Source organism: Ursus arctos, chromosome Y, assembly GCF_023065955.2.
Source record: "Ursus arctos isolate Adak ecotype North America chromosome Y, UrsArc2.0, whole genome shotgun sequence".
In the NCBI taxonomy this organism is placed as follows: domain Eukaryota; kingdom Metazoa; phylum Chordata; class Mammalia; order Carnivora; family Ursidae; genus Ursus; species Ursus arctos.
Window position 1 is genome coordinate 26,969,661 of NC_079874.1, and position 18,777 is coordinate 26,988,437.

An 18,777-nucleotide genomic window follows, 5' to 3' on the forward strand; every position below is an offset into this window, starting at 1 on the left:
CCTTTAACCCTGGCAAAAGCAGGTTAGAGATGCAAATTCTAGGGTCCTGTCCTTAACCTACTGAGTCAGAACCCCTAGGGGTGGGGCCTTCCCTTTAACCCTGGCAAAAGCCGGTCAACTCCTTTCTGATTGAGTTTTGCACCCAATGATGCCATGCCAGAGGCTTGTGGTGGCCCCATAGCAGGAACTCCTACAACCTGATCTAAAAGAACTTCCTCCTTGGCATTTCTAAAGAGACCAACTCTCCATGTGAGGATGTAATGAGTTTGTTGCGAACTCTTGGCTCTTCCTGCAAGTTTTCATCTAATCGTTTGGCCTCATCAGCGCCACTGTCTGGGCACACCAGCTGACACTTGTCACTGGAATTCTATGCATAATGGGATTGTGGCTGTGATAAAATCATTTCCCTAATGATGCCCTGGAAATGAAATCGCTGAGAAAATCACCTTCAGGTTAAAAAAATAAGATAAGTAATGAATAACACCTGTATGAGTTAAAGTCTGCCACTTTGTTTTTACTGTTCAACTTAAAAAAAAAAAGTATTGAAAGCAATCATGGATGGTATTCCGTTGTTACTTAATTTTCCAAAGCCAAGAAATGGAATCTTTGCAGAAGGGAAAAATTACCGTCCTCATTAAACTCATTCTCTTCCATTAGGAACTGGAGGGTTATTGATGAAATCATCCCTTGTTCAGATACCTAAGCAATAGAACAGATATGAAATCATGAAAGGAAATACCAATAAACTTGATTACCACAAATTATTTATCTAGAATAAACTGCCTATTTTCTTGGAAAAAATTTTACCGATATTAACTAAATAAAAAAGAGAAAACCTAAACAATCAATTTTGCAATGTGAATTATGAGGAAGCGAATATCCCCCAAATTACATGAAATCTGATTTATTTGAAGAGCAGTTTCTTTTTTTTAATTTTTTTATTTATTTTTATTTTTATTTATTTTTTTAATGGTTTTTTATTATATTATGTTAGTCACAATACAGTACAACCCCGGTTTCCGATGTAAGGCTTGAAAATTCATTAGTTGCGTATAACACCCAGTGCACCATGCAATATGTGCCCTCCTTATTATCCATCACCAGTCTATCCCAAACAGACCAAAAAAAAAAAAAAGTCAGAGTCATGGTTTACCTACCAAGAATCACATTATTATAGAGTTCATAGCTGAAAAAATAAAGTAACAAACTCATATATTGAGTAAATCTGTGTTTCTTCTCCTCTTTTTATCCTTTTTTTTTTTTTTTGAAGATTTTATTTTTTAAGTAATCTCTACACTCAACGTGGGTCTCAAACCTACAACCCCAAAATCAAGAGTCACATGCTCCAATGACGAAACCAGCCAGACACCCCTCCCCTTTAGTCCTTTTGATCCCAGACAAATAGGTTCCATAAACAATCAAAGTCGAGATATAGAAAAATTTTCAATGCCAAAAATACAGCTGTCACACTTATGAGAAAACAATCATATCCACATCTATACAGTTATTTCCAAAACAAAGAACAAAGCCTCAGAAGACAGGGGCCGATATGATCATCATAGGTCATGACAGTTCAAGCATAATTGATTTGAATAATCCCAGATGACAAAACTTTTAAACCAAGCTTATTAGGAAAACCATGGCACAAAATGAAACACGACTGTAACAGATATAAAAACAGATGTTGTAATAGTCTATCCTCTTCTAAGAGCACTTAGAAAACAAGTGGAAAATGCATACTACTGAAACAAAACAGTGGTCAAGCAACACAGATTAAAAAAGAAAAAGCAGATGGTAGTTAAGCACGAGGGATAACTTCCTGCATTACAGCAAGAAAAATATATATATTTTTAGCTCACGCATTTTAGCGCAAGTCATATGCTCTTAGAAGGATTGGACACATGTTGGAATGTTCCTGCAAGAACAGCTTGATTATTGGTTTTGACTCTTTCCAGTGTTCATAACTTATACCCACGTAATGTCAGTTTCAGGAATACTTTGTAAAGGAGCTGTGGGATAATACAGTGAGAGATGCGTGTCCACGGATAGTCCGTATCATATTGTTACTAATACCTTAACATTGGAAGCAATCTGAGAGCATGAGCGTTTGTAAATCAGCTAAGGAGCATAATCTAAAGGAATGTAGCGTAGCCACGGAAGAAACAGTGCTTAACGTTAGGTTAAGGAAAGCAGAATATAGCGGTTCCTGGCTGGTTCGGTCTGTGGAGCATGTGACTCCTGATTTCTGGGTTGTGGGTTCCAGCCCCACACTGGGTGTAGAGATGATTTAACAATAAAATCTTAAAACGAAAAAAGAAAAAGCAGAATATAAAAGCATATATATGATGGGATCCCCGTTATGTTAAAAATATATTTGGAGGGGCGCCTGGGTTGCACAGCGGTTAAGCGTCTGCCTTCGGCTCAGGGCGTGATCCCGGCGTTCTGGGATCGAGCCCCACATCAGGCTCCTCTGCTATGAGCCTGCTTCTTCCTCTCCCACTCCCCCTGCTTGTCTTCCCTCTCTCGCTGGCTGTCTCTATCTCTGTAGAATAAATAAATAAAATAAATATATATTTGGAGATCTCAGGCTAGGATATCAAGATGAGCTTAGACATCTAAGCCCATGACCCACTCACATTCTGCTTACATCACCAACTAATAATTGAAATTGAATGACCAGTCTCACTCAAAGGGAGTCTCTATACCCCAAAACTTACTGAAAGAAGCAGGAGTAGCTATCTGAAGATTCCTGATGTATACAGACACGCACATCATTCAAGAGGAAGGTACATCTATAAATCACAAAAAGGAAGCCAGGGAGAAGCAAATGAAAGAGTCAGAAATGAAAGAATAGAGACCAAAAACCACAACAACCCCAATGAAAACAGCAACGGAGTCAATGAAGAGCAGAGTCTGTACTAAAGAAAACTGAATTGTTGAAGTCCAAAAGCAATTGCGAGGAAGTGAGTCCAACCCAAGAAAGTGGAAAAATGGATGAGCGCACTGAAGGGAAAGTGGAGGGAAATCGGTGGCTGGCATCGTTGGAATTCCAACTGAGGTGTAAAGAGTACCTCCAGCTGTTGGTGGGAATGCAAACTGGTCCACCCACTGTGGAGGACAGGACAGAGGCTCCCCCAAAACTTAAAAATAGAAATGCCGTAGAATCCAGCAATTCTACTACTGGGTAACCCCAAAGAAAATGTAGACACTAATTCAAAAAGATAGATGCACCCCTTTGTTTATAGTTTATGGCAGCATTAAGTACAAGAGCCAAGATACAGAAGCAGCCCAAGTGTCCATCAATAGATGAATGGATGAAGAAGACATACATACATAGTTATATACCCAAATACACATGCACGTGCATGGACACACACACACACACACACACACACACACACACAGGACTATTACACAGCCATTAAAAAGGATGAGGTGGTCCCATTTGCAGCAACATAGATGGACCTTGAGGGTATTATGCTAAGCGACATAAGTCAGACAGAGGAAAACAGATGCCATATGATCTCACTCATCTGCGAAACCTAAAAAAATCCTAAAACAACCCCAGAAACAAATGGATAAATAAACAGCATAATAATCAGACCTATAATGATGGAGAACAAACTGATGGATGCCAGAGGGGAGGGAGTGGGGGACGGGGAGAATGGGAGAAGGGGCATGGGAGGTATGGGCTTCCAGACATGCAATGCATAAGTCATGGAGAAAAGGCACAGCACGGCGAATATAGTCCGTGGTATTTTAATAGCCTTGTCTGAGGCCAGGTGGCCGCTAGCTACACTTGTGGTGAGCTCAGCATAACGCATAAATGCATAGAATCACCTGAAACTGACGTAACATTGTGTGTCAACTCTCGTCAGATTAAAGAATGTTTTTAATGGAGTACTAGGAAAAAAAAAAAAAAAAGAGTAACTCCAAACCAGAAGCCACAGAAACACACGAAGGAGAAGAAAACTTTACTGAACGCTGACCTCAAGCTCCAGATGAAAAGGACTTGCCCAGAGCCAAACAAAATCGCTGAAATCACTTTGACACCACAGGAAGATTGCAGACTGTGCTGTGCGTTGGAGAACGGAACAAAGGAGAAGCATCTCCAAAAATCCGGAGCAGGGGGGCGGGCGGCAGCTAGCTCGTGCCCGGACAGGTCTCCACAGCCAGGTGAATGTTCTCCAGAGGCGCCCGCACGGGCAAGAAAGAACACGCTCTCTCTCCTCTTCAAAGGCAGTGTCGTTAAGGACCAAGACATTCATCTAAGAAGGAACTTGGAGAAGGAAATTGCGTGTAAACAGACTGAAGGCAACTTTGTGAGTCAGAGTTCAGTTAAACGCTTGCCGTGAATATGTTGACTAATGGCAGCAAATGTCAGAAGAATTAGACAAAAGACCAACGTCAAAAAGACAAAAAAAAAAAAAAAGACAAAAAAAAGTCAACAGGAACAGCACACAGCATCGGTTATTAAAATAACACTCCCAGAAGCAAACCCCAGGTGTCCGTGGGTGTGTATGTGTGCCCATATCTGTGGCAATTTAAAATATAAAGGCGACATCTTCAATCAGGGAAGGAAGAAGGAGGGAAAAGATAGATCACTACTCCACCCCAAACACCAAATGTTCCCAGGGAGGATAAAAATCTTCTTTAGGGAGTGAAGAAGTAGGAAGACAATCGCAAGAAAATATAAAGGAAGGGTCATCTTAACCTGTGCTGAGAAAGTTTTTACATGAACAATAGTTAAGGTTAGTGTGTGCTTGAACACTGAGTATAAAACTAAATAAATAAACAGCAAACTTGATTACACTTATCAGAGAGAAAACGTTAAAATTCTCAATGTATCCATTGCGCCTATAAATCAATAAATAACAGCATCTCCAACATGCTCAAGTAACAAGAGTGATAACAGAATATTTGAAGCCTATACAGAAAGGAAATGAAATAAGTAGAAATAAAGACAGTACTTAACCTCACGAGAGGTCCAAGGTAGAGAAACTAGAAGTGTAATTGTAAATAGCTTTAGTGGATGAAATTGTTACAAGTGTAAAATGTATGATGGCCAATATTTTTGCATTTGGCCCTCCCAGATGCCTATTTTCCTCTCGTAATATCCAAGACTAACACAGTAAATGTACTAAATGGACGATGTAGAAATTGTTTTGCATCCACTTAACTCCCCATCTTGTGAAGCAGATTATCAGGAGGGAAATTCTCTTTTCTATGAAGTTTTAATGCAGAGCAAATGAGTTTAAATGGCAGCCGGTGATTGGGTTGAGGTAGGGATGATTAGATCTGAACATAATTCGGCATCTGAGCGATATCATCTCTGTGGTGAAGTACCAAATACAAGATTTGCTGAGACGCCCTCTTGGTCGGTTCTATAAAGAGGAGTGTGCTGCCTTCCCCGATGTCGTGTTCAGCTCTTGGTGGCAGAGAGTACTCGCTCCGCTTTGAGAATTTCTCTTTTAAAATGTGCCTGGGGGTCAGCATATGTCAGTGGATCTCCAGTTGCCCTACACCGTATCCACCTCTGATATCCTGGATTTTCCAAGATACAGTAGTTCTGATATTTAGTTGTTCTGATTTGTAATAGTTTGAATTTTCCTGAGACTAACCAAGTTGAGCACCCTTATATATATTATATATTACACACACATGTATATAAATACATATATAATATATGTAATATATAATATATATCATATATCATATATATCCAAAAACTAAGGAAGGAAACTAATGAGGGAAATTCACAGTTGAACAGAGATACCAAAATAATATTATATTATTTATTAATAGATACAATATATATGATTTGTATGCAGAAAACATGTGAATCAACATATTATTAATAAATATATATATATTTAAAATAGAAAACTATTACATAAATGTGTGTGTTTGGCATTGGAATATCCTTTCTGTTTTTGTAGTATCTTAGATTTTTTTTAAGACTTTATTTTTGAGTAATCTCTAGACCCAACGAGGGGTTTGAACTTACAACCCTAAGATCGAGACTTACATGCTGTACCAACTGAACCAGCCCGGTGCCCCTCTTAGATTTTTAACCTATAAAAATTACAACATATGAAACATACGCCTTCTTGTTTCTTCTGGCGTTATTCCATATATTTTCTTAACCCTGAGTATTTTTAAATAAAAGTTTTAAAAGTAAGACTGGAAAAGATGTTTAACAGAGAAAATTACTTCCTTCTAGAATTTTTTTTCCCCCTGCCAAGAAATCACACAGACCTTTGTAAATCCTGTGACTTTTGAATTGGTAAAGAACCTTATGTGGGCCGTGTGGATGGGATACAGCAAAGTTCGGGGAATGAAAAGCCTACCCTGGCTCAGTCATGTATTATTCAGTGCTTCCTTGGGCACGTTATTCAAATTTCCTACACCTATTTTCCTTATCCATAAAATGATCCAACGGGTTGCTGGAGGGTTGAATGAAGCAGAATCTGTATTTGTCATAATGCGTATGTTTATTTACTGAGACTATCATCGCACAGAGTGGATGTTTTATGACATCTTACCACCTGGTACCATATCCTGGACTCATATAAAAATTTCTTTAATTCAACTCTGGGTTAATAGGGTAGAGTTTGCATTGGAAATCTCCATCGGTGCATATTTAAGTCATTACTTCACCTATTTTGAGGATGAAAGTTTCCTATAGTAGATAAATAATACTAGTCGTGATGCCTTCAACACCAAGTTAGGGCTTACCTCATCAGACATAAAGAAAACCCACAGAAAGAATGAATAACCTCTGGGAAGCTGATGCTGTTCTTTGAATTGCTCGCAGCAAAGAACGCCTCAGAAAGTAGACTGAACTCTTCCTGCATGTATTGCAAATGATTATTAGAAGCATAGTGGGGTCTGATCTCCTAGAGGCTTAACAAGGATAATAGCAACAGTATTGCTAATTAGCAAAACATTATTTCCCTTCATTTGATTTGTTACTTAATCCAATTAAAATGAGGTTGGATACGTTTCAGGAGGAACCATCTTACTAGTACCCACCTAGCTTTCAAAGATGATTTAATACAATTCCTTATTGTAGAAAAACAGCAACAACCCCAGTCACATTTAAGAGGATGCTCTTGATTTCTACATGTGGTGTTTCTGGATGGGCTCCTGGAGGAACCAGCAGGTGGCACTCTTCAGGGTCGGAACCAGAAAGAACAGGAACACCTCAATAGGTTGAGTGGAAGGGACTTTTCCAAAGACCCACCCGTCTTGCCTCTGTGCCTGCAACGTTAGTTTCTTTTGGGGCCCTTGCTCAATACGATGGCAAATAACAATCATAACAATCTAAGACAGAACCTTGGAGGAATTCATAAATATATATATATATATATAGCAGGTCTCAAACATATTTTTCAAATAATGGAGTAAAAACAAAGCATGTAGAAATGTTGGTATAAAGTATGGGCACCGTTCATTTCCCATTTTCTTTTTTATCTCCTTTCAGCTACTTTCAAATGAAATTTTTATGCCAGAAACCAGTTTACTCCTACAGAAGCTAGCTTTTTTGTAGGTAAAAATATCCCTCAATTCCTTTTCAAAAATTACCTTTAAAAGTGAAGGCCAAAGTTACATAAAGCAAACAATTGCCTGGTAAACATTAACGGTGCATCGTAAGAAGGTTTAGGGATGTATCCCAACGTTTCTTCCTGTGGTTCCATGTGAATGTGAAGAGCATCTTAATGTATAAGACTTTCTATGGTATTTCAAGGGTTAACCGAGACCTTCACACTCAGAACTAGTCCATACCAAGCAGAGAGTACATGTTACTACTGGACGTTTTCCATGTTCCTCCCATGGGCTCATTCAGGTGCACGATCCTTTTGTTTGGTTTTGTTTTTCAGAATAAGGTCATTTAAGACACCAATGTTGGGGTGCCTGGGTGCCTGCTTGTATTCCCTCTCTCACTGGCTGTCTCTCTCTCTGTCAAAGCATATTCTCCACACCCGTATTTTGCATTCAGTACATGGAATTAGAACATTTTTGTCCAGTATTTGGAGTAGATGCTTAGAGAAGACGCTTGTCTCAGCCCTGTATTCCTGGCGTTGGATGTTTCCTCGCCCTCAAGAAGCTGCCATTGGGTGAGCAAAGGAAGGATTGAATCACAGATTACTGCATGTCTGTTTCATAAGAATATGCAGCAGAAAGAATACAGTTTGGGGGAGAAGAATAAACATTTCTGCTGTATTACATTTATTTACAATTGCTTGTTATCTGGACCATTGAACTAAGGCTATATACTAAAAGTATAATTGAAATTTTACTCTGTCCAATTATTTCATATGATCGCTAAGGAAGGCTGATCTCTGGGTTTAAAGTGAAGTGCTACCTCTATGTGCTTTTCTGAATCACATTTGCCCACATCACGATTGATTATTGATTATTGATTATTGATTTGCATGGCTCTCCTTTTAATGACGGGTCTCTCTCCACTGGATTATAAGTTCAGTCGGAAGATCCAACACGTTCCTATTCTATCCCAGATGTAACATAGTATGTGGAACATGGCAGTGCTAATGATCCATTTATAGTTCATATTTAAAAAGTCCATAAAGCGTTTTTTTTTAATTCTCAAAATTAAATGCCTTAAATTTAATATTTCAGAGTCTGCTCCCCCTGTCACATTAAAGGGCAATATGATCAAACGTGGGGGTGTGGCAGGAATGTGCACATAAAATGTCTATTCTCATCACTCCAGGGATTCAGTTTGGTTGTGTTTAGATTAACCAAAAATTAGGCTTTTGTCCCCAAACAAGCATAAAAGATGTTTCCAACCTTCTCAAATAAATGTGGTCAAATTTTGCTTGGAAGCTACCCACCTTTTTCATTCAGATTCAGTGTAATCAATTCTATTTGTTTAGAAGCCCTCAATTTAAAAAAAAATGAAAACAATCTTCTAGAGTAGGAACAAAGACAAACAAAATGTCTTTATTGACCAGCAAATTGACAGACGGGAGCTAATCGCTAGGCTCTGTGAGGTGAGAAGCAGAGTCTGTCTTGTTCTTTCTCCGCACCTGTTGTGAGATGAACAAATGCCTAATGATAACTGATAACAGGAATCTCAGAGCCTTGGCCCAACTCTGATGCCCATTGCTGGACCATAAATGCTATGCGATATTATTGAATCTGAAAATTATTACTGAGTCTCAAAACTGGCTCATCCCATAAAATGCAAGAATGGCTCAATATCTATTAATGCCCTGCACCATTATAATAAATCACAGCGGACATAACCCTTGTGATCTCTTATGTACCAAAATGGATCTGAGAAAATTCAACGTCAACTCTGACTAAAATGGGTAATAAAAAGGGACTGATAATTTTATAATGAAAAAATAAGTATTTTCAGCCATGAACCAGCTTTAATTCATATAGAAACATTAGAAAAATTCCTATTACACTCAGTGTAAGATAAGGATGTCCACTGTCATTGTGATGATTTCACATTGCTCTGAAATTACCAGTCAATTCAGCTAGATGGAAGAGTGATCTATGGAACACAATTAAGAAGGGACACAAAAATTTGCAGATGGGATTGTGTTTTCAGAAAACACTAAGACTATAATGTGAAAAACTGTTAGGACAAGAGAAGGACTCGGTAATTATATGTGTGTATATATAACTTAAATTACGTAATGCCTAATATATAACAATATATGTTCTTGCTTTTTGAAAATGATAGTTCTCACATTTGGTCCCCTATGAACTTTATCCACGTGAATCTGTTAGTGTACATATACACACATATGTAGATATACCTATATAATATATATTACACGCATCCATGTATAATACATACAGAAACACGCACACAGGTACCTGTGTTCAAGAGCAATGCACAAAGGGTATGAGTCCTGTTGTTGGTCTGGGTTATGACAGTGTTTTATCCTTCACTGCATATCCCTTTTCTCTTTGAAGCCCCCCAAAATATATGTGCATTACTTTTACTTTTACATTAAAAAGTAAAAGTCAAAACAAGTGAAAGCAGAAAAATTAAATAAAAGGCATCTAAGTCGACTTACTTCATTTTTTTTCACATTTTTTACCCAATACCACTCTCTTATTAGAGCCAAGCAAAAGCTAACAGCCCCTGGGTTTCCCCCCTCCCCCAAATACCAATTCATTACTGGACTATAAACAAAAATTAACCTTACTTTTGCCCTGAATGAATGAATAATATATTTCTTTGACAACTCAGGAGCCGTATTAGGAATTTATAGTACTTGTTCTTGGGACTGTCGATTATTGTCCTGCATTAGATGCTCTGATGTCCCAGTTGAAAATTTAACAAAAATGTCTTTAAAAGAATGCTAATAAAAGTGGCAAATCCCAATATTATTCTATAGCTTTTTATATTTCCATTGATAGGATATTTTTGCTTTACCTTCCCTATCACATTACCATCCCATTGAGGATAGGGCTATATTCATCTATCTATCATCTGTCTGTCATCTCTGTCCATCCATCGATCATCCATCCATCCATCCATCCATCCATCTGTCCATCTATATCTATCTATCTATCTATCTATCTATCTATCTATCATCTGTCATCAGTATCCATCCATAGATCATCCATCCATCTATCCAACTGTCCATCTATATCTATTATCTATCTATCATCTATCTATGTATCTATTTATCTATCTGTCTGTCTATATCTATCATCTGTCATCTCTATCCATTGATCATCGATCCATCCATCCATCTATCCAACTGTCCATCTATATCTATTATCTATCTATCTATCTATCTATCTATCTATCTATCTATCTATCATCTATCTATCTCTATCATCTATCATCGCTATCTATCCATCGATCATCCATCCATCCATCTAGCCATCCACTTTACATCTATATCTATTATCTATCTATCATCCATCCTGTCAGTCTATCATCTACCTATCTACCTATCCATATATCTATCTATCATCTATCTACTTGCCTATCTATCTATATCTATCTATATGTAACTATATCCAATCTATACCATGAATATTTGTGCATGTAATATATAAGAGATGTATATCTCATAATTTTAAAACCACATTGATGGTAATAATGATTAGCTAAGGAAAGGATAAAATTTAGTGTTCATTTGCAGCAATTCACCAAGCCATAAAAAGACCACTTCGGACTACTTTGAGTTCTGCGAAGAATGATACTGGAGAAAGACAAAATACTGCTACAATTACTAGAGCATCAAGTTCTCAATCAGGTGCTTCGACTGCACTCACCTTTACAAGCCAGTCATTTGCAATTGTCTGCTTTCTGTCTGCTCTCCGAAAACAGAGCTTCACGATATAGCATCAGATATCCACGTAGCTCCCTCACAGGACTGGTGAATGACAAATTAAAGAATTAAACTGCCCCGCATCTCAGTGGCATGAACATCAATTCCAATAAACACACGCGTGGCCTTTCTGGCGACAATTGTACCTGTTAGCTCTTAGGGCTCAGTGGCATCTGTCGGTTCTGCAAAGTAAATGACGAATGGAGAGGCTGTGACTGCAGTTGAGTAGGGATAGCATTGGATTAGGCTAGGTGACAGCTCCATTAGATTTAGGTCACTTGTCACAAGCCTAAATCAGGTCACATATTTCCCTGTGTTTAGATGATGGACAACGGACCATCAGCTCCCCCAGGTGTGGTTGGGCGTGGAGGCTGGGGAAACAGATGTGGACGAACCTTCAATGAGGGGGCAGAGTAGCTGACCGGCTGTTGGAGATGCAGGGCTAATGGCAGGTGAGGGCGTGGTGACCCGATGGAGCAGGGCTGTGGGCACCAGCTTGTGCAGGGAGTGCCCTGCGTGCCAGGGAGTTCAGATTTTTCTTTTTTCTGCTTGGCTTGGGGTCTTCCTTCTCGTTCATTCATTTTGTAGGCACCTCTCAGAGTAACCTAGAGATGGTTTTTTGGAATCTACTCTGGTAGCAGCATGGAGAGAGCAACAAAGACTGGTTTCAATTGCAAAACTTGGGAACAGGTGAAGGAGGGCTGCTCAGTCAAAGCAGTGCGGATGGTGGGGGTGCAAAATGTAAGAAACTCGAGAAAGGAGCCAAGCATTATCCCAGGGAACCCAGAGATCTTCACCCAAAGCTGAGCTGGGAATCTTAGGCGAGAGCTTCAATATGCAGATGAGAGCCAACCAATTTCCCCAGCTTTCTCTGTGCTGAAATCTGCTTCCTGGCTGAACCTCTCTCCACCATGCACCACCCCCACCAAACCATCAGGGTGTCCAAAAGGCAACATGCATTTCCGAAAACCATCACTGTGCTTGTGGGACACCACCGGAAGACTGTTTGCATCTTACTCTTTTGAAGTTTAAAAAATAAAGAAAATCAGATGTGAATTAACGAGATATTTACAAGGTATCCAAAGATGCAGAGAAGCCAACTCTATTATTGCAAAATAATAAGAGACAAAAAACTGTGTTTGCTTTGACACTTGTCATTCTGTCACTGACACCCTTTTTGAAAGTGGTGTCTTCAGTCTCGGTGTGAATTTTCCAAAGTGCCAATCATACTTAAAACCGTGACAGTAGACCCTGTGTTTAGTTTCCCCATCCTGCTGGGAATGACCTCCAGTTCATTTCAGCCACACTAGTTTTTTCTTGTCTCCAAAGACACTGGCTCTTTCTTGACCTACAGGGTTTCCATCTGCCATCCTGCTACCCTCTCTTCTCCTTTTCTGAACAGTAGTCCAGTACGCATCTCTCCATCAAGGCTACCACCAATGCACCAACTTTCTGAGGACCTCCAACCTTCCCCAGGAGGGTTAATTCCTCGCCCTGGCTTCCCAGAGCCTGGGACCACCCGTTATCCAATCAGACAGTAACTCAGTGCATGTCGCACTGTCTCTACCAGACTTCAAGCATCGTGTGATCATCTTATTTACCCTTGTGCCCTCAGCTCCGGCAGAGGACGGGGGCTTTTGAAAGGCTGATTAAAACAAAACATCCCAAAACCGAAATGAAATCCTATCTACAGAATGCTTTAGACATTCTGGGAATTGCAAGAACCCCAAATTCACATTAGATTTATGACAAGTGATTATGTTATGTTGGTCCATAGTTACATGAATTCTCCTGTGATGCTTCCTGCACTAGGAGTCAATATGACGGAGACGGGAGTCCAAAAGAGTGTCTCAACCTCAGCACTGCTGACATTGAGGTTGGATCCTTCTTGGTGGTGGGGGCTGCCCTGTGCGTTGTGGGACGTCAAGCAGCATCCCTGGTCGGCACCCACCAGGTGCCAGGAGTAATGTGTTGTGACAATCAAAAATGTCTCCAAATATGGGCAGACTTACCTCAAGGTTGAGAATCACCAGACTACCTTATAGGATCATTTTTTAATCTTTTTTGTTTCTTTAGAGCATGGGAAGGGGGCCGTTACGAAAAAGAGAAACAGCATTTATTGTGGAAACATTAAAGTATCTCCAGTTTCAAAACTATCTCCACCCCAGTTGCATCTCATTTGAGTTGAAGGTGTTACTAACAGACAACCACAAAATCTTTTTCTCAGAAATCGCCATGTACATGCTTACCACTCCTGACCTGGTGCTTTATGGTTCGTTACTTGCTCCTAGCTGCTTAGGTGATGGTGGGGTTAGTAGTGACCTAGCAGCAGGAAAAGGGGAAGAAATGCTAGAGTTTTCTCTCCACCTCTACTAAGAGACTACCTTACTATACTTAAACGTTTCAAATTCTTTCAGGGGTAAAAAGCAAAGACCATTGTATTAATCTGGGTTCTTAGAGAAACAGAATAAAATGTGGATATGGGCGTACATATGTGTATATAGAGAAAGGTATAACGCGGTATCCGGCATCATCCCGTATAGAGTACGTGGAATAGTGTATGATGTCATATATGGACATATGACATAGATATTCACGGACACAGGGTGTGCAGATGCGGGAACATACAATTTCTTCTTTGGTGGTTGCCGTTTGAGTTTTGCACTTACATTATGTTCTTTGCTTACCTTCTACTTAAGGAAGCGTTCAAAAGTGCTCAAGTACACACACACCTAAAAAACTGAGATAATTGAAATCAAAAGGGTATTACATAAATTCCTTGAAGATAAATGCAATGTTCTAATTCAACATGTATTTGTAGCCCTTTGAAATATATTGAGTATAAATAAATGTCCTATACATGAAATATCAAGAAATATTCAATATTGATTACAAGTCAGGCAGTACTACTGAGGGATCCATAGAATTGAAGTATCCACTCATGATACAGTAGTAATCATTCCACTCCAGTTAACTGATATGGATTTTTATTTTTTATTTTTAGTATTTTAAAAAATGTTATTTATTTATTTTAGAGAGAGAGAAAAAGAGACAGAGCAGAGAAGGGGGAGAGGGAGAGGGCAAAGTGCTCTCTCCGCTGAGCAGGGAGCCTGGTCGGGGCTTGATCCCAAGACCGTGGGATCATGACCTGAGCCAAAGGCAGACGCTTAACCAACTGAGCCACCCAGGCATCCCTGACATGTATTTTTAATATAAAAAGGGGGATTAATGTAAATCTGCCTAACAAAATTCCAAAATTCCAATTATTTCCCATTTATGGGATGAGAAAATTTGTCTCAAATGTTGCTTGTCCCTTCCCTTATACTCACTGTGTTTTGAATTAATGGACGTTTATATGCCAGCCTCGTTAAATATTGCAAATTTATCTGAAGAAATGACAGACTCATGAGGATATCTTACTGAAACTTTACAAAATATTCAGTTCAATTGATTTGAAAACGTCAGGGGGAGAAAAAAAACCCAAGCATTTGAAATATTTCTGTGAGTCATCAGTCTCCTTGGAAGCCAAAATTTGTTATAATTCAGTATTCCTACGAGTAATTACTTTTATTCTTGGATTAGAAACAATTTTATTTTCAGTAGTCTTCGATTTATTTTTCTCTTCTTTAGGGAAATCATTTCTATTGGTGATGAATGGGTTGCTGTCATGCATTACGTACGCTTGGATACATCCCGTTTGAAGTCCCGGTTTCCAAAGGAAAATTTCGGGCCATCGGATAATGAAGCATATTCCACATCGGGGCGGGCTTGTAAGGAGAAGGTAAGTCGGACCAGTTTGCAGAGTGCATCAGGAGCAAGGCAGGCCATTTAATCACTGGCCTCCTAACCTGAGGTGTGTCCTCCCCTTACGCTCTCTCCAGAGAAAGATTGCTTGGGTTACTCAGGGTCCTTGTGGTTCCATGTGAATTTTAGGATTGTTTTTTCTATTTCTGTAAAGAATGCCACTGAAATTTACATTGATCAATAGATCGCTATGGACTATGCACTGTAACCACATTAATTCTTCTAGCTCATGAACATGAATATCTTTCCATTTATCTGTCATCTTTAATTTCCTTTGTCAATATTTTATAATTTCCAGTGTACAGATTTTCACCTCTTTGGTTAATTTATTCCTAAGTATTTTAGTGTTTTTGTTGCTTTTTGTAATGAGATGGTCTTCTTAATTTCCTTTTTGGAGAGTTCATTACTTGTAGGGAGAAATATCACTGATTTTTGTGTGTTGATTGTGCAATCCTGCAACTTTACTGGATTTATCAATAAGAGTTTTTGGTTGTGGGGCACCTGGGTGGCACAGTGGTTAAGCGTCTGCCTTCGGCTCAGGGCTTGATCCCGGCCTTATGGGATCGAGCCCCACATCAGGCTCCTCCGCTGAAAGCCTGCTTCTTCCTCTCCCACTCCCCCTGCTTGTGTTCCCTCTCTCGCTGGCTGTCTCTGTCTCTGTCGAATAAATAAAGAAAATCTTTAAAAAAAAAAAAAAGAGTTTTTGGTTGTTGAGTCTTTAGGGCTTTCTACTTATATGATCATGTCATCTGCAAACATGATTTTACTTCTTCCTTTCCAATTGGGATGCCTTTTATTTCTTAAATTTATTTTTTTAAGACCTTATGTATTTATTTGAGAGAGGGAGAGCACAAAGCAAGAGAGAGAAGCAGACTCCCCACTGAGGAGAGTCCGATGCTGGACTCGATCCCAGGACCCCAAGACCACGACCTGAGCTGAAGGCAGACCCTTCACCAACTGAGCCACCCAGGTGCCCCGATGCCTTTTATTTCTTTTCTTTCTACAATTGCTCCGGCTGGGACTTCCAGTGCAATGTGGAATAGAGCTGGCTAGGAACTCATCCTTGCCTTATACTGGATCTTACAGGAAAAGCTTTCTGTGTTTAATTACTGAGGATGATGTTCGCTGTGGGTTTTCATGGATCACACTGTGGTCGCTGAACTCCAGGAGTAGATAACACATTTTCTCTTTGCTTACAAAACACATACAGAATTCAAGAGGTAGAAAGAGCTACAGCTAGCACAAGCCGCAGCTAATGTATGGAGTAGGTCCAAGATCCCACTGTGTGCTCTCCGTTTGCTCTTCCTTCATCCATGAACGCATGAAGGCCTGATACTGCGTGAGCTCCTTCTGACCGAGGGGCAGGTCTAGTCTTCCTGGGGGTGCCCCACAGACCAACAGCTCATCTTCTGCAGATCCTGCTACAGTTCCTCACCCTGAAAGGCCCCTCCTAGGAACTGCTCGACTGTGTACATGCATTCTTCTCTTTCTGCAATGCATCTTCTTTCCCTCTGCCTCAAAATCACGTCCTGGGTGGGAGAAGCAATCACTCTGGGATAGAATCTATGCTTATTTTTATTTTGTTTTAACATACATTTTACAATGCTTGTCCAAGTCTCACAGAGTTTTATTTAGCTTAGTCTCACTGGAAATATTCTCATTTTGATTGCATATTTGAGGAGTGTATATAGATGCATAAATGTAATTTATTTCCAATTTATATCCTTTTTCAGAATAAGAATGTCAAGAATGGTCAAAATCACATGGATTACACTATGAATACCTCACTGCTATCTCCTTCCGTGCGTGTGTGTCGGGGGGAGAGAGAATGGTACATTTATATGTTATTTATAGATTGCTGAAAAATATAATTTCATTATTTTCTCAAACTAAATGCCAATATTCAAACTTGCCGAGGTTCTCCTCATTTTGTCTTATACCATATTAAGTCAAAGAAAAGAATTCACGTTTGAGTTCCACTTACCTGGAATCGCCCTAACAATTTCAGGGACCTCTTTAATTCCCTCTTACACTCTGAAAAGTACATCTCACTTCCATTTGCTGCTGCTGCTGTATGATCATCCTATTTTCAAAGCACTCCCAAAAGACACCCTTGCAAATATTCTCTAGGATTTCCACTTGAGCAAAAGGGAAAGACAGCTCCGCTGAACGCAGCCTTTTTGGCACAACTGGCTGAGAAAACAGATTTCGTTCTCAGATGGCAACCTGTCGTTATCAAAGAGAGACTTGGATTTTGCGTGTCTGCTTTTGACTCCGGCTATGCCTGTCCTCGGCGATAAACCCGATAGGTTGTATGGAACGCACACAGCTGGGTCTGTGAAGCATTTCTGAAACCTAAATAAGACGGTGTACGGGGACATGGAGCCTACTGGCATCACTCTTGGCCACGCGTCAAGAGGGAACACACAAGAAACTTTTCAGGGATTCTCTGGAAGTTTCTGTCCCCTCCAGTCGTCTAGATGTTCAGTCTAGGCTCTGTGGCTCCCAGGATAGGGCTCTGGAAGCAACTGGCTGTCCCCGTCTGGGAACAGTGATGACTTGTTCTAGGTAGCAGGGGCTGAGCAGTCCGTTGGGGACATGGCTGCTCCTGTCTGCTTCTGGCTGGGGAAATCGCGCACCTGGTTCCATGGGGAAATCGCGCACCCCGGTTCCACATTCTCCACTGGGCGCCATCCGCAAGACCCTCGAGCCACTCCTGCTCTCTCTACGAGCTAGAGGCCAAATCAAACGTACCCACTGCCTAATTGCACCGCGAGCCTCTCCTGTATTCAAGCCACGGTTTCATCTGTGTGTTTCATAAGAAAATGCAGATTTCCAAAGTGCCAGTCTCTTTCATATGCCACGTGAAGGTTACATGTCTGGTTCTTGGAAGAAACAAAATTGCGTTTTTTGTACCCCGCTCACATTTTCCGTCATACTCCTTGCAGAGAAGGAAGGGGACCTGTTTCCATTTTACCACCTCCTAGCAGAGCTAGGCAGGGGCATCCCCAGGAGAGCTTGGTAAACATGCGTGGCTGGGCCCCAAATCTGCATTTCTAAAAAATCCCCAGGTGGGGCCCTTGCTGGTGGCTCCTGGCACCCCGCTGAGTGAGACCCATTCTTCCATGCTGTATTTCTCACATGTCAGCCAAATAATTACATTCAACAAAGCAAATAATTCCATATTTGGGGCTCCAAATCCATCCTGATTCATTCCATTAAGGCATTCTCCTTTTTTAAACATTCCACAGCTTAATTATCCACATCTTGGCATTTTACAATATTTTAACTCTGGCTTTGATCACTGTAAATTTAAGGAAACAATCGAATCAATGTAGGCATTGTTCCCGATGTCCCCATCACACCCATTACTTATTCTTAGAATTTCATATTACAGTTTATTTCTCCCTTTATTAAAATTATTTTTAAACTCCCTCTTACCTTGTTTGAAAACGAGCCAGTAATATCTATCAACGCATCTGTATTAGATGCACCTGTAAGGTTTCCTCGCTCTCAGAAGGCTCTGATTAGCCAGCGTCTACCTGTAGCTCACCTTTAACCTGTGCTTATTAACCGAGCGGTCAGGCCGACAGGAGGCCTCCCACCTCTCTTCAGGGGTGAAATTTCAGGTGTGCGGGAG

At 40.1% G+C, this 18,777-nt stretch overlaps 1 protein-coding gene across 2 annotated transcripts in view; it reads left to right on the plus strand.

Annotated features, from left to right (window-relative positions):
* The window catches only part of PUDP (pseudouridine-5'-phosphatase), a 591,649-nt gene that overhangs the window by 425,363 nt on the left and 147,509 nt on the right, over positions 1-18,777 (plus strand). For both annotated transcript variants that reach the window (XR_003311294.4, XR_008960577.1), the window contains exon 7: positions 14,964-15,114. The gene's annotated coding sequence lies outside the window, so the exon portion shown is untranslated. The remainder of the gene's footprint in view (positions 1-14,963; positions 15,115-18,777) is intronic.